The sequence below is a fragment of the Vicugna pacos genome, chromosome 14, assembly GCF_048564905.1.
Source record: "Vicugna pacos chromosome 14, VicPac4, whole genome shotgun sequence".
Lineage (NCBI taxonomy): Eukaryota > Metazoa > Chordata > Mammalia > Artiodactyla > Camelidae > Vicugna > Vicugna pacos.
The window spans coordinates 56,433,423-56,456,125 of record NC_133000.1 but is presented as its reverse complement, the minus strand read 5'-3'; the positions used below and the strand labels follow the sequence as shown (position 1 = coordinate 56,456,125).

General features: G+C 37.2%; 1 long non-coding RNA gene across 1 annotated transcript in view; it reads right to left on the bottom strand.

Annotated features, from left to right (window-relative positions):
• The window catches only part of LOC140685539 (uncharacterized), a 187,454-nt gene extending 165,865 nt beyond the window's left edge, over window positions 1-21,589 (bottom strand). The window contains exon 1 of the long non-coding RNA XR_012058800.1: window positions 21,558-21,589. This is a non-coding gene — a long non-coding RNA (uncharacterized lncRNA). The remainder of the gene's footprint in view (window positions 1-21,557) is intronic.
• Window positions 21,590-22,703: the final 1,114 nt, after the last annotated feature.

Here is a 22,703-nt window from a genome sequence, read left to right as displayed (position 1 = left end):
ATATTGCTTCTTGGAATCATTGTGACTTGAGGCTCTAAAGGAAGCCACACAGCTAAGAGTGATATAGTATATTTCCTCTAGTCTCAAGCCACAGATTTACAATTATCCAATGACAAACGAGATACAAAAATAAAACTCAGAATAACCATCAACCCAACTGCATACCTTTTGCTTTAATGTAGCCAAGAATTATTCACAAGGTGAGTTTTAACCTATCTTTAATATCCTGATTTTAATACACATATTTTTATTATGATGTGACTGCAAGGTACGTTAAGATTTTCTTATGCGTCCTCAATTTTTCCCACACTTCTTGACTTACAATTCTGAATTCAATGTTAAATATCCATCTTACTCTTCTTCCATATACAGCAAGGACATTAAAGGTTATGATTATGACAATCATTGAATTAATTTGTGCTTGAAAAAGAATGATGGAAAGCATTCATATTACAAGAAAAAATCTTACTATGCAGTTATTAAATTGTGTTAAAAGCCCAGCAAATGTAACACAAAATCAGTACTTCCAGCAAAATGATAAAAGTGAAGAACTTCAACTAAAAGATAAGTATCAGAGTGTTAGCAGTTATTATGATTCATATAATTGTGTTTCAGAACGCAGTGAACATCAGAGAAAAGGACTGGTATTTAAAAACTTAGTTTTGGGTTAAAAAATATAATTTTATACTTTATTTATATTTATAAGTTGAATTCAACTAATGTTTATAATCCAAGAACTCTAGGAATATCATTATGTAGTGGATATTACTGTTGAAAACTAACAACCATTTCACCGTATACTCTTAAAAATGTTCATGTGGCTGCCAGTGTTTGCTTCATGAACATGACTGGATTCTGGTGAAATATAAGCAAAAATTATAATCAGAAAGTTGCTGGAAGTCTTGATAATAATTGTTCCCAACTTTTAAGCCAGATATATGAAAAATCTCTTTGTCTCCCTCTCTCCTTTCTTTAAAAGGGAAACATTTAGCCTCATTTTTTATCGTCAGCCATCCTATATACAAGAGATGAAAGAATTTCAGCACTGATCCAACACTGTGAAAAGCATACTGAGATTCAGAAACACCTATGCTCTTTGATTATATCATTAAACTGTTGGATGAAGTTGAATACCACTCCTTTCCTGGACTTTACAGTAAGCGAGACTACACATCCTCACTCCTTAGACCACTTCCATTTCACTATTACATTGTTACAGACGAAAGCTCTCTGACTAATGAAGAATTTGGGAACAGAAGAAATAGTTTTACAAGAGCTGAGGTGTGGAAATTACAGACTACCTGTGTTTGTTAATTGGCTTTATCCAAAGGAAAAGAACACCTTTGGTACTTCTGTGACAGGAGGCAGTTTTACAACTGGCATCAAGGCTCCAACTGAAGTTAGGCTCCTACTCTCTCACAGAAACTAGGAGTTACCAGTACAATTACTCTTGATAGTTAAATTTCAAAGCGATGGCTCCCAGTCCATGAGAAAGACATTCTTGGGTTGGAAAAACTGACGAGAAGCTTTTAAAACAGATTTATATCTCAAAAGGGCACAGGAAGAATTTATAAAGTTTTCTAAAGAAATGCTCTAAGAAAAGACAGGTCATGGACCTAGTAAGGAAGAAACCTGAGTAAGGTTGACTTAAGTGTTACAGACTGAATGCTTCTGTCTCTCAAGACTTATCTTAAAACCTAATCCTCAAGGCTATGGTATTAGAGGGCGGGGCCTTTGGGAGGTGATTAAGCCTTGAGGGTGGAATCCTCATGAGTGGAATTTGTACCCTTACAAAGGAGACCACAGAGAACTCCCTTGCCCCTTTCTGCCATGAGACGTAACAACAAAAAGATGGAAGGAGGTTCTCACAAGACACCAAAAGTGCCAGCACCTTGATCTTAGACTTCAGTATCCAGAACGTGGGAAACAAATTTCTGCTGTTTATAAGCCACTCAGAGGGCGGTATTTTTGCAGTAGCAGCCTGAATGGACTAAGACAGAAGGCAACATTCAGAGCATCTTGGTCAGACTGAATGGAGGAGGCAGGGCGGCGGGTGTTGAGATCCTCACCATTCCACGCTGCAGAGGTAGCTTGCTTTGTACTAAGTCATGCTTGTCATGCTATTGGGAAACTGTTGTTTAAACTATGGCCTAGTATTTGCTTTTTATTTACTGACTGTGTGGCATTAGGGGGCTTTGTAATGACTAAAGGACCAAATAAATGAAAATATTGTTATTACATTAGGTATTTCTTGGGACATTTAATATGTCACTATTTGTAAGGGACATTTGGAGGCAAAAATCAGAGGAAACATGATTTTTCTTAGACAGCCTGTTTTCCAAACTTCAATAAGAATGTTGTAAATGTGATAGTCTAACATTCTATATAATGTAAAACAAAACAATTTTTCTAATGCAATAATGAAGGTACCAGCATGGACAGGGAAGTGAGGGAAGGAGAAAATATTATTGAGATAAAAATCAAGCCTGATCACCTTGGCTTCTCCAATGGTTGTCGCCTTTACACACGAAACAAGCAATTCAAAGAGACCCACTGTTTAACTGCTCCTGAAAGGCATTCTGGGCCAGCTGCCTCTCCCATCAAGGGTATAATTTCAAATACCCCAATTCAGAGACCTTTAACTCAGGATCAGCATGATAACAGGAATTCTATGAATCAAAAATCCATTTCTAGAACACTTCTCTGGGTAGTTTTCATCTCACAAAATTGATCAAAGGATTGTTTCTGTAAATGTGGTTCATAGACCGGTGTGAATTCCTGAAATGTGTATTACCAGTTTGCTTATAGAAATTGAGAGGAAGTGTTTAGAAAATGTCATAACATTTTGACATTGCTTCAACAGACAATACACATTTCAACTTTCATTTTTCTAGTAGTTCACTTTGTATTAATTTTTTAACTGTTGTCCTATGAGAGATTTTAAAAATGGCCCTTTCACATAGGTATCTAGAGGCACGATTGAAAATAAGTAGGTCATAAACCTACTCAATATTTAAGGAAACCACATTGTCAAAGAAATTCTAAATTGACAACATTTAAAGCCCTGAAGCAATTCTTGGATTCCAGACTCGCACCAACAGAAAGTGCTGTAAGAATGCACAAGACCCAGAATGAGAGACCTGGAGAAATCCCATCTGAAAAAAGGCCAGAGAATGATCAAGAGTCACTCAGAAACCAGATCCAGGAAAATCCAGACTGGATGACTTTGTTAATCCTGGTCCTTCAAGGGGGAGACGCCAAGACAGGATCAAACACGCAAAGACTTTGAAAGAGGATATACCTGTGAGAAAGGAAGTAGGTATGGAGCGGAAAAGAGCTGAGAGAGCTGTGATCCAAGTGTGACCACAAGCGGAGGAGAGGGGAAGAGAAGATGGGGCAGAAGTGGCACAGCCTGCCCTGCAGTCCACGGAAGGTTCAGCAAGGTCCCCATGGGATCCTGGAGCCTGGAGGGGGCTGTCAAGGGACTCACAGCTTTCCCAGGAACGGGCTTGCCTTGGTATCCCTTCTGCACCCCATCGCTGGCAGGGAGCAGCACTGAGGAGGGTGGTGGCCCAGGTCAGAGCACGGCAGCTGGGGTCTTTGGTCAGTGATGGAAGTGAGGCAACGATCAGAACCACCTCAGTTATCTTCGGGCTAAAGAGACCTGCTTCACTCCAGCCTAACAGCAGCTCCTGCACAATTCCCGCAGGCTTCTCGTCCCGAGGCAAACTCCTGAGAAGCCTGGGATGCCCAGCAGCCCCCACCACTGCTGTCAATCTCGGGGCCACAGCTGGCGCTCATCTCTCCCACCTTCTCCGTCCCCCGTATCCCCCCTCAGGCTCAGCCCTCACCAAGGCGGGTCGCGGTGGCTTATCTGGTAGTGACACAAACCTTCATTCCAGAAGGGTAGTTACTCTTCTCAGTCCAGGGCTGCTGTGCAGGGCCACCCACAGGTACAACAGGGCAAGGGGCTGCCAGGAAGTGCGCAAGAGGGTCGCCTGGGTTCATAGGTATTCTCCAGGCCTCTGCTCGGTAAAAGCGGCCCTGCCTCAGCCTGCTGGTCAGTGTCATGGCCATTACGATGACTCTTCTTCTTGCCCGCTGGCTGCCAGACACAAGGCGTCCAAAGGGCCCTGGTGGCAGCAGCAGCTGAATCGTGCAGAGTTAAAGAGAGATCTTTGGAGTTAGGGCGACTCTCTCCAGGAGGAAGTAGAAAGCATGGCAGAGGAGAGAGGAAGGTAAGACAAGAGTTCATGTGCATATCCTGGATCTCTGACTGTGGATTAAAATCAAGAGCAGGAAGGGGTGGAAATATTAAGATAGGTTTTGGAGAATCTCCCAAAAAAGAGAGCTGTGCCGTATTTAACTAGAGTGATGGACTAGCAGTCTGCAAGTTTCTCAGAGAAACCTCAGCCTTGGAATGACATCCTATTCTGTAAATAATAGTGCTGATAACAGAGGAAAAGCTAAGTTGGTCACCAGTTGGATCATCAACATTCCAGTTTGGTTCAAAGAACGTGGCCAGTGTAGGACTGGTGGAAAGCTGGACAGCCCGCGGGTACCAGTGCGAAATCTGCCCTCTGCTGTGCTTTGATGACAGCCTTGCTGGGCTCCATTGACTGAAATTTATATGAGTTTGCTCTGCAAACACAGCATCTTGAGAAGAAGAAATACAAAGTAAGAACAACTGGGGAGGGAGAAATTAGTCCGGAAGACTGGTGATAATGCATTTTATTTATTATAAACTATTAAAAACAGAAAAATTTACTTGGCAAATGAAGCATTTTACAACCTCAAAAAAATGAGGCATAAATGAGGTTAACAAAACCAGTTTTGAAAAGAATTATGCATTGTGCACACCTTGGCTCTGACCACTTGCTGTCCTTCTCTAAGTGCATGAATTAGCAGAAAGATGTAAATGAATATGGAATTCTCTACCTGCTTTCTTCAAGCCTGAGAGAAACAGAGAAAGACAGGGGTGAGGGAGAGGATGGACATATTAAATGTTTTAAATTGTTCTATTATGTAAACGATTCTAAGGGCTTACATGCCTCCCAAGGCAGGATATGTGTATATATACAATCATCCAATCATATTTGCACAATGAAATTAGAGGGATTTGCTAATTCAGAGGCAAGGGAAAAGGTGAGATACCTGAGATATCAAAGAGTGTGGATATCACATCAACTGTACAGATAATGGTTTTAGTAACTCTGCAGGAAAAAATTACCTAACTTACAGGCTATGCTAAAAAAATAATCTCTCCAAACAATTCTATTTCTCATTTTAAACCCAGAAGCTGTTGAAGGACAGGGAATGTAAAATTATACCAGGAAAAACAAAAACAGGGGCATTTTCAAATTCTTCTTTGTGTAAAGACTGTATTTGCATCCTAAGACTGTGGTAACAAATCACCACAAACTGGGTGACTGAAAACAACAGAAAATTGATTCCTCATAGTGTGGGAGGCTGGAAGTCTGAAATCAAGGTATTGTCCAGGCAGTGGTCCCTGGAAGACTTCAGGAAAGACTTCTTCTTTGCATGCTCTTTGCTTATGGTGGATACTAGCAATCCTTAATGTTCCTTAGTTTGTAGCAGCATCATTTCAATTTTGTCCCCCTTGTTCACATGGTCATCTTTCCTGTGTGTGTCTCTGTGTCCAAATGTCCCTCTTAAAAGGGTACCAGTCATACCGGGTTTAGTGTTCACTCTAATCCAGCGTGGCCTCATCTTAACTTGATGACATATGTCAAGATTCTACTTTCAAATAAGGTGACATTCAGGGGTTCCAGGTGGACATGAATTTTTAGGCGTGGGGGGCATCATTCAATACAGTTAAAAGACATATGTACACCTTGCAAACAATCAAGAATTACAAAGCAAATCTAAGATTATCCAAATGTCCTCACTATTCCCCAGGAAACAAAACAGCTGGATCCTTGGTTAACAGAAAAAAGATATGAGAATGTTTTTTAAAAAAAAAAAAGTTTGCTCCAACAATTCCTCCTTTTATTTTAATTGTTTTGAATAGTATCTCATTAACTTTATATTAAGATATACTGAGTTCATAAATTTTTTAAAAAATGTATGAGAATACCATTGGATAAATAATCACTGAAGTTATTTTGATAAATCATTTTCATTTAGTGTTCTAGCTATTAGGCAAAACAAAAAAGCTTAATGAAAATATTTTTGTTCTTTTAGTGATAAAGAAAAACTACAAGGAGAAAGACAACTTCTTCTCAAATAGAAAAGGACTATTTTTCTCTTCCTCTCTGCCTCAGCTCTTTGGACCATCTTCTGGCTCCTGTTTGTTTTTCAGGCCTCACCTGCTCCCTCTCTCCTCTGCTCCCTGGGTGCCAGCTACACTGCTTTTGCTGGTCCTAGAACGTGCCCAACTCACCTCTGCTCACGGTTCCTTCCTGACGTTATCTCATCGATGTAACGGTCTTCCTGAGTTCTGAAGGTGCGAGGCCCCACTGACTCAGGATATCCTGCAGGCTGTTATCTCTGAGCTGGCACTCACATGCTGCTCTATGTTGGCATTTTCTGGTTATCGTTTTATGTGATAAGATCACTCAAAACCAGCAGCACGTGCCCACTGCATCACTTCCTTTGCTGAAAAGTATGTCCCTTGTTTCAACACAAGTATACTGTTTAGGTGAATCAAACACTCAGTAACCTCCCTTAGTATTGCTATGTGAGGCTCTGAAGGAAAGCCAACACAGAAACTCATCAAGGTGAATCACTGTTCTTCCACTGATCAACCTGCTGCCAGTTGGATGGTTTCTTTCCTCAAGGTATGGTGCAGGATTTGAGTGATGGGCTCGTGCACTCATTGTGCCCACTCTGGCCTGCTGACATCAACCGGTTGGGTCATTCTATTTGCTTGGTTGTTGGTAGTGAATGGTGTCTGTTGGACATTAAAATGGGCTTAAAAGACGTTCACACTTACACATACCCCTAAAGTTTCAACTTCATGCCTCTTCTCCAGGTGACCTTCTCTCTGATCTTCCAATTCTTTTTCCTCCTGAGCACCTGACCAGACCATATATATATATATAGATACACACACAAAGTGGGTAATGACCATACTACCTAAATCTCTGTCTACTGGAAGCTGTCATTCTGGCACCGCTCTTCTGTCTTTTTGGGCCACACTGGACTGGAGGGTTGGAACAGTCTATTTTTTTAGCTTGAAGTTAGATACTGAGTCTATAAAGGCTGAATGTTCTTCGGAAATCATTACAAAATTTCCCAGTGCATCCACTGAGATGTTCCTAATCCTTGTTCGATGGTCCTACAATTTCCAAATTAGGAACATTTGCATAGAATCTACTCTTTGTGTCTGAACATCCTTTAGTATTTACTCTTATACAGGTCTGCTTGTAACAAATTAAGTTTTTGTTTGAAAATTACTGAAGTTGGTTTATTTATCAAAGGATATGTTCACTGGATATAGACCTCTAGGTTCGCAGTTATTAACTTTTAGCGTTTTATAGCTAGACATTGTCTTCTGGCTTCCACTGTTTCTGTTAAACAGTTAACTATTGATCTTACTTTGGGTCCTTTGAAGGTAACTTTTTTTTTTTTACCATCTACTCCAGTTTATTTAAGATTTACATTTTTTACATTTTGTCTGTCCCCAGGTTTTATATGATGGATCTAAATATAGCTTTAGTGGAATTTATCCTGGTTAGAATCCTCAGATCCTCGTCAACCTTTATCTTGAGGTCTTTGGAGTTAGTTTTAGGAAATTCTCAGTTATTAACATTTTAACTACTTCTTCTACCCTATTATTTCTTTCCTATTTATATGGAATTACAATTACACGTTAGACCTTTAACCGCATCCTATGTTCCCTTATGCTGATCTTACTGTAGAAAGGATTTAGTTTTGCTTTTGTTATGAATCTAATAAGGTACTGAGGTAATTCAAAGCAGGTCAGTTTATGGTTAAACTTTATTCCTAAGGCTTATTTTTAAGGTTCCTATTAGCCTTTTTGTGTCCCAAGTACTAGACTGCAGTTTATCCCTCCATCCGATGTGTCTGCAAAAAGTTTTGTGTAGTCTCCCTTAGCTACCGTATTTCTGAACCTGCACAAACCTCAAGAATAAAAAGGCCTAAATTCCCAGCTCTTTTGGCTTCTCTTCTCTCCTTATTCAAACCCTGTAATTCCTCAGTGTCTTGGCAGGTTCCCAAAACATTTGAATACATTTTTTAAAATAACTTGTCCAGATTTTCTAGTCTAAGTGCTGGTCAAAAATAACCTAATCTGCCATTACAGGAAACAGATTGTTGGTAGTACAGTGTAACATTTAAAGATGGGGTTTGGCAGCTAGAATTTCTGAGACTGAGTCCTGGCTCTCTTTTATAGAAACAGCTATGACAATATGTTTAAGAGAACAAGTGTTGAAGCCAAATTGCCTAGAACTGACTTCTGAATCTTTAAATTGTGTGACCTTGGACAAGTTTCTTAAAGTATCTTTGCAATATGATTTCATATATAAAATGAGAATGCTATTAATTTTTACCTCTATTATTGTTGTGAACATTAACACATTTATGCAATTATAACAATGTCTGACATAAATTAAGCATCAGTAATGTTCAATTTTTATTTCTCCATGTTCTCACTGACAAAATGAAGATAACACGACCTACTAATTGGATTGCTTTAGGAAATAGAGGCTTTAATATAAAGATTTGTTCTCCTAGTGCTTAGTACACAATAAATACTATTATATATTAGTATATAAATAATAAATGAATGTAATATATAATAAATAAATGGTTTTCCCTCTTATAGTGTCCTTTGATTATCTTCTGTTTTAGTAGATTGCCTTATCAAGTTCAGAGTTAAAGAAGGACTGATGGATGCACAGATTTTTGTTTCTAAGATGATTAGATGTCACCAGAATCAAATTACAAACAGTCAGAAATTAAATGGTCTTTCTCTGTACATTGGAAGGGACTTTTCCATAACCAGACTGATCATGCATAATCTAAACAAAAATTATATTTGCTATTCAAGTCAAAGGTCAGAGACCAAGAGACAATTACAGTGTTTTTAAATTATTTGAAACAACTTTCAAATGTTTATGTACTTCATTTTTTTATTATTATTTCTCTTAATAGTTGGGAATGTTCTTTTTATGTAAAAAGTAATAAAGTTTTCAGTAGCGAAGATTAGATATCACTTAATAAAAGAATTTGGTTATGCATTTTTCTGTTCGGTTTCATTACTAAATAACATGGATAAATTGAATAATGGACTGCTATGAACACAGAAGGTCTTATACATGACTCGATGTTTTCCAAGAATTTTATTAGTCCTTGAAGAAATACTTTTCAAATGTGCAATTACTCCCTGAAAAGGGAAAAATAGATCTTGGGTACAAAAAATAATTCATAGGTAAAAAAATATCCTTAACTGTTAAAGAAAAAGTATAAAATGATACAATTTAAACCCTTGTATTTTGGGTCAGAAAAAATTCACAATGAAATTATATATTTCCTGCAATCATTAAAGATTAAAAAAACTTAATTTCAAAATGTTTTAACACATAATTTAGAAGACAAGTGTTGGAAAAGTAATTAAATAGTTTATTACCAGAGTGTTTTTTTTTAATTTTAAATGTAAACAATGGGAGGTTTTAAAATTAAATTTGTTATAAGATATTTCAGATATATAAAAAGAGAACAGTATAAAAACCACTCACGTGCCCACTACTCAGCTTAAGTTATATACAATGAGTTAAACATCCCTGTGTGGTCCTAACCAATTTCCTTCCCCATTTCCACCTCCGACCCCTATCAGAGATAATCAGTCTCTTAAATTTGGCGTTTTTCATTTCCATGCATGCCTTTAAACAATTACTTCATGTGATCATATTCATAAACCCTTTACAGTATTCTGCATATTTTTAGCTTTTATGTAAATGTAATAATGTCCTTCCTGTGAATGAAAAATATTGCAAACCATATCAGTAAACAAAGAATGCTCAAGCCATGAAGTCATCAGCCACTGCCCCCCCTCCCCCAGTGAAGACAAGCCTGCAGCCCAGCCTCTGCAGCCACTCACAATGGTGCACCCTGAGGGGACTCAGAATAAGAAAGGACAGGATGGCCCTAGATAGCTAGGTGCTTGTCAAAGGAATGAATTCTGTGAGCCCAAATGTTTGCTTTCTCCCATACACAGAAAAGCACTAAATTCGTTAACTTGAGATGCCTGTTTTTCTCTGTATAACACGTAATCTTTTATTGTTCCAACTACCTGGTCTTTGTTGTAAAGCTCCTACATATCCTAGCTCCTCCCCTACCTCTTTGGAGCAGTCCCTCAGAGCAGTCCCTCAGTCCAGGATGAGAGGCTGTCATCCTGGCTCAAGTCCTCCCGCCAAATAAAACATAACTCTCAACGTTTAGGCTGCGCATTTATTTCAGTCGACATTTGCATTCTGCCACTTATTGTCGGGTTCCTCACACAGAGTTTGGAAGTCGCCACTCTGTCCTAAGAACACATAAAAAGCTGGAACAGACTTAAAAATCAACAGCTCCTCGTGGATCGAAAAGAGAGGGGAAGACAGGGAACTAATGGTTGTCCCCAAGATAGAAGAGACAGTAGAATACAGAGAATAACAATTTACCAGAGCAAAGACTAATGAGGAGAAACCTCCTAAGAAAACCAGTGCCAGGAAAAAAAAAACCTGAACTATTGTTAAATTGCTGGAGGTTCGGTGTGGACAAGGCTGGGAGGTAAAAAACTCCAGGGGGAGTTGGTGAGAGTTGCCTTCAGGAGCTCAAACAGCTTCCCACAGTAACACTGGAGAGAAATCCCCTCATGCTTCCAGCAAGCGGAGAAGAAACGGAACAGGTTGAAATAAACCAGAGCACTCTGTTCTTCTTAATAAGGTCTGCCCTCCAGGGCAACTAGTTAACCGGAGCCTAGCCTGACCTGGGGGAAGAGAAATACCCAACTCACCACTCCAGTCATCCTGTCCCATCTAAGGGGAGGGGTGGGGAATAAACAAACCAACCCTGGAGAACATTTGCAAAGTTCACAGTTCAGAGTTACAGGCTCGCTAGAAGACTGAGACCATCACAAGACTATAAAATGTGTCCTCCACTATCAATCCCCATCTCAACACCACATTACTAAAGGTCTATTTACAGCAGTTCCTTTTACCTGGCACATATCACGTCCAGCTATCAGGAAAAAATTACAAAGTATACCAAAAGCAACAAACAAACAAACAAACAAAAAAATAACACTGAAGACACAAAACAAACATCAGAACCAGACATGGCAGAGATGCTGGAATTATCAGCCTGGGAATTTAAAACAACTGTAATTAATACATTAAGGCTCTAAAGAATAAAGTAGACAGCACGCAAAAACAGATGGGCAATGTAAGCAGAGATGTGGAATCCCTAAGAAAGAACCGAAAAGAAACATGAGATTAAAATACACTAAAATATAAACGAAGAATGCCTTTGACGGGCTTATTAGCATGACTGGACGCAGCTCGGGAAAGAATCTCTGCATTGAGGTTATCCCTACAAAAACTTCCGAAACTGAAAAGCAAACAGAACAAACACTTAAAAAAAAAAAAAAAAGAAACGAAAACCAAAACAAAAAACAGAACACAGTATCCAAGGACTGTGTGGCAACTATGTAGTGGAAATACCAGAAGGAGAAGAGACAAACAGAGGAAATATTTTAAAAAAGAATTACTGAGAATTACTCCAAATTAACATCAAACACATTATGATACTTATTTTAATGAATGACTTTATGTGATTTATCCATGTTGATAAATGCAGTTCTATATAATTTACTTTTATTGCTATATGTTACATTGTACAGACATAACATAAACTAAAAATTTATTTTCCCACTGAAGGTATTTGCTTCCAATTACTTGCTACCATGATGCTACAATAAATAGCCCTTCTTAATGTTGTTGTGCATATGCACAACATAGGACAGGGCTGACCATTAGAATTTTCTGTCATGATGAAGTGTTCTTTATCAGTGTCGTCCAAAAGAGTAGCCACTAGCCATGTGTAACCACTGAGCATTTAAAATACAGCTAGTGTGGCAGAGTAACTGAATTTTTAATTTCACATTTTGCCCGATCTGTTAAGATTATGTACTTGACATATTTCTGATTATTCAAATATAAGTAAAAACTTCTCTAATTCCATAACTTGAGGGAAAGGTGAAAAGCTAGTGTTGATTTTTCTTCATGTTTAAGGTATTTCAACCATAATCTCTTTTCAATAATCTCCAGATAATTCAACTTTAAAATTTTATCTTTTGTGCATTTGTTAAAAAATACAATACTTAAAAAAAATAATAAAACCACCTTAAATTATGAAGGAAGACAATATTCTTTATATTTGGAGAATTTGTGGTTGTATGACACTACCCAAAGTCCCAAATCAGAGTTCCAGCAAGTATAATGCAAGCTGAAATGGCTGAGGCTAATTCTTGATAACAACGAAGTTTCTTCATATTGCATTACTTTAAAAATTACATTTATTACTGACCATCAAGATAAAACTGACAACTATAATAAAGAGCTAATATAAGAGATGTACTGAGAATGCCACTCTATATCTCTTGTCTGTACACATAATTCAATTCTAAAAATTGAATTGTAACCTCACTCTGGCCTTTCCTAAAGCAGAAAACCATACATAAACCCTGACGTTGTTCCTAAATCATAGCATATTTTTATAGTGGTTTGAAGTTAACCAAGTAATTTTACCTCAATGATCTCATTTGATTTGACTCTCTGATTATCTTTTAGATGTAGCCAAATGGAGGTATTACTATCATTTCTACAAATGAGAGAGCTGGACTTCAGAAACGTCGGCTAAGTCCGGAAAGCCTCTTATTTCTGTAACTAGAATGAGGAAAGAGGTCTTGGAGTCACGATCTGCCTTGTATTACACAACAGCAGACTGCTCAAGTGTGCTGGCTTTGAGGCACATTGTGCAGGAGCATAATAAGGAGACCGCGATAGAGGGACTCTAACAAGAAGAATGTATGATTTTGAGCACAACTCTACAGTTACACTGTCAATTTGGACTTTGTTATGATCAGGGTTTGATGTAATAACTAACACAGTTGCTTTTGGGGGGGGTACTGTTGCTTTTGGCATGAATATTATTAATTTTTTTCACTAAGAATAATGAACATTGTGGTTATTTTAGATACAAGAAGCAATGCTTACTAGTTTTCTTAAATTTCTTATTCCCCCTGCCTGCTTTCCATTATTGCTCTCACACTTATTTTTATTAAAAAAAAAGGCAACTAATAAAGAGACAATAATTGAAATATAATAACATTCCAGTGGCATTAAATTATGTGAACAAATTTCAGAGACTTGAAAAAAGTTAAAAGCAAGTGTGTATATTGTGTATTTATCTTTATCTAAAATAATTGTCTACAAAGAGAAGAAAATACCAATGGCAATATGATAATAATAAAAAAGAAAAAGTTTCTATTTCAGATACTCCTAACATACTCTTTGTTCCCTAGTCTTTCTTCTATTTATGTATATTTGTCCATTCTGCTTCCAGCAAAGTATATTTTCCATCATATTGTGGGGACTTAAGTAGATGCATTAAGGTGAACACACTGACACCATGGTCTCTATGTTTCATATATTATTCTGTATTGAGCCATAAGTTATAGTCACTCAAAACTGTGACTATACCAAATCCCAAATGATAAATCCACTATAGAAAACAGTATGAATTTTTTTATCTTGCAATGTTTGATGAGAATACAGAATAAAGTAGTCTGAGAACTGATTATAAATTTTTTATTTTACTGACATGAAAACACAAATAACAAACCTATACTACTACTGGTAAGATACATACAAATTTTATATAAAGACATGTAAGTACGTTGTACTATATATGTATATGAGCACATAAATGGTATGTATGTTAGATTGCTATCAGTTGGATTCCACTTTATATATCTATAGAAGTGAAAGTTTTAGTGGGAATGAAATTTGGTGAAACTCAAGCTGTGAATAGGAATGTAAATACCTACTACATTATCCAGCCATCCCACTCCTAGGTAATTATCCAAGACACGTGAAAAGGTACCTACATAAAGACCTGTACATGAATATTCGTAGCAGCCTTATTTTTGTAGTAGCCCCAGCTACTAACCCAAGCAGTTGTCAACAGGTGAATGAATAAACGAACTGTAGTCTATCCACACAATGGAATGATGCTCACCAATGAAAATGAACTATTAATGTAGACAATAGCAAACATGAATTTCAAAATAATTATGCCAAGTGGAAGAAGCAGGAAAAATAAAAAAGGAGGCACTGTATGATATCAGTTACATAAACTCTGAAAAATGCAAACTAATCTAGAGTGACAGCAGATCAGTTGTCGCCAGTGCTAGAGATGAAAGAGAAGGAATGGGAAAAGAGGGGCGTCAGGGGGCATTTCCAAAGGGTCCTGAGGAAACTGCTGTGGATGACGGATATAGTCATTATTTTGAAGCAAGTGATGGTTTCAATGTATATACTTAGGTGAAAATTTACTGAAGCATATATTAAGTATGTGTAGTTTATCATATGCCAGCAACACTTCAATACAGTTGTTTAAAAAAATTACAGAACCAAGCTCAAATGCCACATCCTCCCACCCACTTCTCAGATGGAAGCATTTATTCACAAAAGACAGAACCTTTATACCCTGATAGTTGTGCAACCTGTGTAGTCTCTTAAAAACAGTCTGTGAAAATCTCTTTGAGATATCTCACACGTGCTCAAGAGTAAACCCGGTCAGCTAGCTCACAAAGGCTCTGGTGGTTTTCCCTGACAGTTTCTGTTTCACTCTGTGAGGACAGCTGTCCCTGCTGGGGCCATGCGGCTCTTGCCTGGTGTTGCACTTCCAGTTAAGAGAACTTTCCCCTCCATTACTGACATCTACCAGATACTGGTATCTCAGGCAGGATTCAGCTACAAGAAGGAGAAATCACCCAGCTATTTTAAGCAGGAAATAATTTAGTACCAAGGGATTAAGTACTAACAACATTATTAGAAAGTCTAGATAAGTAGATTCTAGACTAAACCTATTCAGGAAGGTAAGAATCAGGAAACTATTACTGGAACTCTCAACTTCAAATACCTATTGTCTAGGTATGATCTGAAGATCAGGTAGACACTGTCTGGGCCAATTCAAAAGACTTCCAGCATTAACAAAGCCAGTGATTGTACACTGAGAGGCTGCTGCAAAACCTCCAATATCTTTATGTCTGTCAATGAACAGGAACAATAAAATAAATCAAATTAAATTAGTAAGTAAGGTATAGCAAGATGGTTTCACTACTGCCTTCCAGGTCTTATGGCGTTGTTTATATTTGGTGAAACCTGATTCACCTCCAAGACATTTCTCTGGGAAATGTCATCCAGCCTATACAGTATAGGAAGTTCTATCACAGTAGGAATACTGTGGATGCCGAGTGCCACTCACCATGTCCACTAAATTATCCATCTTGACCAGATGCCACTCAGAATCTTAGTGTTGCCTAAATAGGAGCTGTACCATCAGGTATTCCTGAATTGTAGAAGATGCACTGTATTCTTTCAGAGGAGAAACATCTGTCCTCCACTTGTCTTAATATTTTTCCAAAGGACACCAAAACAGTACTACTCGTGATTGTATGCCTTAAGGGATTTTTAACAAAACAGTACTATTTTACTTACATTTAATTGAACTCTTACTCTACGATATAGATGTGAATCTAAGAAGAAACAGATATGGAACCTAGAGTAATCTTAATGATGAACTCCATACTGTACTCTGAATTTTCTCTCAACAACGCAGGTTTTGTCAGTGGATCATATTTACCTCCTCAACTCTCAGTTATCCTATCTCATCTTCCATAGAAATCTATTTTAAAGAGTTTGGCTGATCATGTTTCCTAAAATGACACAACAACTCCCATTCCATCTGCTCTTTTGCAATGTTACCTTGACATTCTCCAGTCAAGAGGTAAAGTCTATTTCAATCTCATTTTGAATTTGAGCCTCCCCAGAGACTACAATGGCCAAAATAATTAAAAGGAAGTGGCATTCTGGGGCTTTTAAGACCAAGAATTAAGAATGCTTGATACTGTACGCATTTGTGGGCTCTGAAAGAAGCATTCAACATGCAAGAAATTGTGGAACTACCATGTTGTCAGGAAGCTCAAGCTAGTTGTAGAGAGAGCCCATGTGGAGAGAGACAAGGAGATATCTAACCAGCCCTGGACTGTTCCAGTCACTTCAACTGAGTCAAAGATAGAAGAGTAGAGAAAGCATCTTGAAGATTTTAGCCCCCTGTGTCAGCACAGGGTCAACCCACACGGAACAGACAGTAACTGTCCCTAGTGATCACCACCCAATGTAGTGTAACTGCCTGGCATTAAGCTTTGGATTGCCATGGCAACCATTTCAAACACATCCATCTTGAATGAACAAACTGCCAGCCATATGACACAGTCACTAATGAACAACCAGGTAAGGAAGTAGGCAGCCCCCACCCATGAAGTCCCCTTTTCAAAAAGCCTGACATAACTGACCTTCTGAGTGACCCAACTTCTTGTTTCCTGCACCCTAATTTCCATGTTTATGCTTTAGCCAATAAAGAGTAAACATGCAAAACCTAGACAGCCCACCCTTGAACTGTAATAAAGGCAGAGCCTCTCTCCCCACCTTGACCTCCACCTCGACCTCTCTGTGTGGCCCTCAGGCACACCGTCTACCCTTCAGGACTTGTAAGTAATGAATCTCGTTCCTCACAGTTCCTGATAGTTTTTGCTGAAGTATGAACTTCAATCATAAGAATCACAAGGGCCAGTCCAGTCACAGCACTGGTTATGGTGGGAGGAATACCTGTGAGGACTCTATCCAAACAATCCCCAAATTTAAGAAATAAAAGCCATAATAAATGATTATTACTTCCAGTTCTCCCCCACCAAAAGATACCCCCCAAAATACAAACAAATAAAAAAAACCCTTCAGCTACATTTTTTAGCACAATTAAATGAACTACATGGTTTTAACATAACAAAAATTGTATACTGGTATGTCAAAATCAGGACTACACCTCAGGCATTTTGTAAGTTCAGATTAAAAGGTATCTTAAAAACACTCTTTTACGGATTTGAATATCTTAAGCATTGTTTTTTAATGTCCTGACATTATTACTGGAAATGATATGTCTTATCTGAACTGTTTATTGTTGCAAATTCTTGATTTTATAAGCACATCATCAAATTATATAATCAGGAATACAATCTGGTTTGCAACTTCTGTTAGTGCATTACATAATGTTAAGAAAACAGGCTATATTTCATTTCAGTTGGGTTTTAAGAAGAATAAAATTAGCAGTCAATAAGTACACTGGCCTCCAGTTGCCTAAAGAAAAGGAGAGGGCAAATACTTGATCAAAACCAGCTTTCCCTAATATATACAAGATCCTATGGTAGCTCACAGAGAAAAAAAAATGTGACAATGAATATATACATGTTCATGTATAACTGAAAAATTGTGCTCTACACTGGAATTTGACACAACATTGTAAAATGATTATAAATCAATAAAAAAATGTTAAAAACAAACAAACAAAAAACCAGCTTTCCCTACAACTAGCAACCCAGAGCAAATGGAACGACATGGTCACATATTTAAAATGCATTTTAAAATCACTGACAACTGTGTTGGTGAAAATCCACTAAGTTCTGTGGAAGTCTAATAAATTCTAGGAACAATTATTATTATTATTATTATTACTATTTATTTGCATTTACAATTCTATGTATGTTTAAATATTTTCAAGTCAGTAGTGTAAAAGTGGTCCATTATGAATAAATTTACTCGGAGTCCCTCACGACTGAGGCATCCATTGGGTCAAAGAAGATGGCTAGGTCAGGGTAATGACTGATTCTCTTGAGGCTGACACAAAACCTCCAGCTTTCTCTTTTCCTAGGATCATTTAGTAAGAAAGCCTGCCTGAGCACAAACTAACTTGGGTTGGCAGTGAATTTCTGAATCCTGACAGAACAGGAAAGAATATCTTCCTCTGGATCTCCTCTCTTCTGGCATGTCTGAAAAAATGCAGTCTTAGCCCGAGGAATAAAGTTACCAAACATCACTAAATTTCCAATAGAAAGAATCTGTTCCTGGGGGAAGTCTGTAGCATTTAATTGGAGCACATCTGACAAGACTCCTTCCTCTCATTACAGGCTAACTCTATCATCAGGTTAGGAGAGCCCTTTGAAAACCATATTAGTGCTCCAGGCCACTCCCTGCCCCTCCCAGTAGATCAGGCTGACTGGTTTGGAATAATCTTTGAAGGACTGGGCTGACAGCTTCAGATAAAAGTGCTTCTAATTTACAGGGCAGATCTGGGAGGAATGAACTGACTGTGAGGCCAGGAAAAGAAAAGCCAAGGTTGAGGGAAATTAGCCAGGATCGCTGTGGAGGCATTCTCCATTATACTCTTAATAGGGCTTATTAAAAATTCGCCTAACTCCAGCTAGCTGGATCTAAAATAAATGCGTTATTAATATAGCATTTTAGAAAACAACAATAGTGAATATATGTGAAAATGGGTTTTTAGATCACAAATTCTGGGCAATCAAGAAAGCTGCAAAGAATTGCTGCTCCTTAATTACTTCTCTTCCCTGTATCAATAATCTTCGGTACAATGCCGTTAGGAAAAGGCTCCATCCTCTGAATTCAGAGACAACACATTTTTAGGAGGTACTTTGTAATGGCTTTCCAGAAGATTTAGAAAATTCAGGATTTCATCTAAAAGATGCACATTAATTTTCCACTCTATATAATTTTAAAAGAGTCCACACTTCTGGGGAAGTACCCTAGTCCCAAGGTGAGAGAGCTGTTTATGTTTTGGATCTTTCATTTAATCGGGGTTAAAATCCACCTCTTTTCAATGGAAACCATCGCTACCTTTCTTCTACCTCGTCTCCAGAGCTCTCGCAACTCTTCCTGGTCAGTGAAGACTGCTCCTGACTCCATGGATTTGAACTAATTTTTCCTGACTCATTTTTATTCTTTTTTTTCTAGTACAGTGGAATCTAAGTTTGTCAAAATTTAAGCAAAGTTAAAATTACTTACATATGTTATCGCATGTACTGCTTGTTGAAATCATTTGAAATGATTTGTTAATACAGAATTTGTATGAAATACAGTCATATATACACAATCACAAGACTAGTAATAATTTTCTTTAAAAAAGCTTATTTAAAAGGATCCAAAACTCTTAGAGAAAGTATAAAGTATGTATGAGATCAGTAAGTTTAAAATGGGCAATGCATTCCAAAGTTGCATATGATCTACATGCCACTGAAGATACAGGCTTAATTTAATCAGAAAACCATGTGTTTAGAGGGAAGGATAAACAAACAAAATTTAAGTAAGAAATATTAGAAATCCTATTTTGATAATTAAAAATTGAAGATTATTTTGATAACAACATTAAAATTTCAAAGGGAAATATTTCAAGCATTAAATTGAAACAGAATAATCATGGCCCTTTTTATAATATAAACAATAAAATATTGACAGAAAAAGCAGCATAATGTAGACTGAGTTTTATTTTGACTTGTTTCCCAAATTTGACCCCCCTCCACAAGTTTCAGTCTACTTTTTATCCTTTCAGTGATGCAGTTTATACCATTAGAGATTTTATTCACCTTTAAGTCTTAATACAATATCTCATAAAATACATGTATACTCCAAAGATTATACTATAAGTAACATTTAAGTTAAAGGAATTAAATAGCAGAGGTTTGATGACTTGTTTTACCCAAAGAGGCTTTTATGAAGGAACTAATTCACATTTATTTACATTTGTTTTCTTAAAGTATACACTTACCTTGCCGTGAGGAAAGTTTAAGCAGTGCTTTAAAAGTACAAGAGCTACTGACAGTGCACTTTAGAACAGCTGATAAGCTGTATGCTTTCTCTTTGAACAGACAGCTCTACATACTTAATTGAAAGCAACTGTGTATTCTTAGCCCATGCACAGCAACAACAAATAAGACAAATATTTAACTAATTCTACAGAATGTTAGTGTTTTTTTATCATATTGATCTCCACAGGTATGCTGGAAAACTTTAATAGCCAACACTCAAAGAAATTAAGAAAAAATCCTAATTTTTTTTAACATTTGCCAAGTTCTGCGGTGTAAATAATCCCATGATGGCCACTTTCAAGATACAAACCTGATTATTACCAGATACGTAGTTTGGAAAAGGAGAGCATAATTGTATATGCTGAGCTGACGTGAGCTGGCGTCAGCACAACATGGGGTGAGGCCTTAATCACACACTCCTATGCAGTGAAGACAGTCCCGTGCCTAACGTGCCTGCTTCAACTATTGGAATTATTGGGTTATGTAGATTTTTATAATGTTTACAGTAATAAGTTTTGAGGAGACATTAAGAGAGAAAAATGATGTATAAACTACCCAGATTAACAACTGAGATAGCAAATCAAATATCATTTTTAGGTTGCTGCTTTACTTTGTACCTATTTCTCTGCTTTACTCCCACAAGTTTTTTTTTTATTATTCATTTAATGTTTACAGAAATTAAAACGTATCATGTTTTGATAATCTGAGAATGTATCGAGCCACTGAAAATTCTCTGATGCTACCAAATAGGTGCCAGATAGGTGCCATTGTTCAGTGCTTACAGGATTTTGAGCATCAGAATTTAGGGAATGACATTATATTTGACTTACAGGAAAATTACGGGTTTTTTTTTACATAATAATGAAAAAGCACCAAAAAATGAATACTCATTATTCTCATAGTTTATTCATTTGGATCCCAAATTGTAATAGATGTGTCATTTGAGAGGGAATAGAACAAAGACTATTCACTGAATTTCATCATAACCAAATTAAAATAGACATTAAATAAATTCAAAATACAGGCTTCTGATACTCTTACTTTACTTTAATATAATTAAATATATACTTTGTATATGTGTGAATTAAGATTAAACCATAAAATAACTTTTCAAAATTTCATTTGTATGTTTTAAGTCCTATATTTCTCTGGTCTGAAAGTAGTCCATGAATTATGATTTTCTCCCACCTTACACATCCAAACATTCAAAAAATCCACTGGCTTGAACCTCATTATAGATTTTTTTCATAACTTCCCAGGCCAAGGCGATTTTGAACAGGACTTGTCCTAATCTTCAGATTTGACCTCAGCTCAAACACCTTGATCATTTCTCTACTGTGGCTGTTCTAGTTGGAGCCAATTCTAGTAATTCCAAGACTTGCTCAATTCCCTTTACCCCAGTTCTTCTAACTGGTAACATCGTCATCGGTAAACCATGTTAAGGACCAGCAGAGTTAAAAGGAGCTCTGAGAAGTGGGGTCAGACTATTCAATACCAAAGCTCTGCATACACACACTGAGGCTTGTTTTTTTTTTGCCCTTGGAAATCAAAATATGTGAAATTCTACTGTAAAAAGAATCATTCCACTGACCTTGAGAAAGCTGTCAAACACGAAAGGAATTCCTTCTTTCCTACAAGAAAGGAAATAACACAAAAATGATAGGTGCCAAGTATCTCTAAATAATAAAATACATTTACAAATTTTTCAAGCTCTTTCTCCTTTCAAAGTTTGCCAGGATGTTACTTCACTTCATCGCTTGGCAGGTAGACATCCTTCAGCAACATGCTGGATGGTAAAGATATTCCCTGAACAATTATTTAGATTCAAGGAAGTCTGGCAGGAGTGAAAGACTTCTTTGACAAATTAACAAGTTAAGGCGGCATTTCTGAATACTGGGTTAAATTATTTCAGAAATACTCCTCCTGCCAGTTTTTAAAAATAAAAATCTATCAAGCCCAATTTAATATGAAAAATAGACAAATTCAAATGTAAACATAATGATCACAAGAGGAATACATTTAACTTAGAATACAAAAAATATCAAAAGTTTTAACTTTTTTGCCTGATGACTGATACATTTCTAAGAGTATGCTTTCATTCAATAAATTATTGAAGTGTTCATATAAATGAAGATACTGAATAAAAAGGGAAAATACACTCAATTATCTGTGACTGGTACTGATAACAGCAGTGTGTTGATGTTTTCCATCAAATACAAATGTAAAAATATCAAAGTATACACTGCTGAGGGCCTACGTACCTTACCAGGGACACCTATTTTCACTATTCCCACATTTACTGTGTCCTCAGAAATTGCATGCTGTAAAAATTTACCACACACTATCAAATTGCTAATAGAAGTAAGATCACAAACTTTGTAAAGCACAGTGACTCTATGATACGGTCAAGGATACTATCATGGTCAGCTCGGGCTGCTGCAACCAAACACCATGACTTGGGTGGATTATAAACAACAGAAATTTATTTTGCACAGCTCTGGAGGCTGGCAGTCTGAGACTGAGGTGCCAAGCATGGTCAGATTCTGCAGCGAACCCTCTTAGGATTACAGACTACCTATTATCCTTGTATCCTCAAGGATGGCAGGGAGCAGAGAGGAAGCAAGCTCTCTCCTGACGCTTATAAGGATACTAATCCCATTCATCTAATCCTAACTATCCCACTAAGGGCCCACCTCCTGATACTATCACACTGTTGGGGATAGGGTTTGGAGGACAC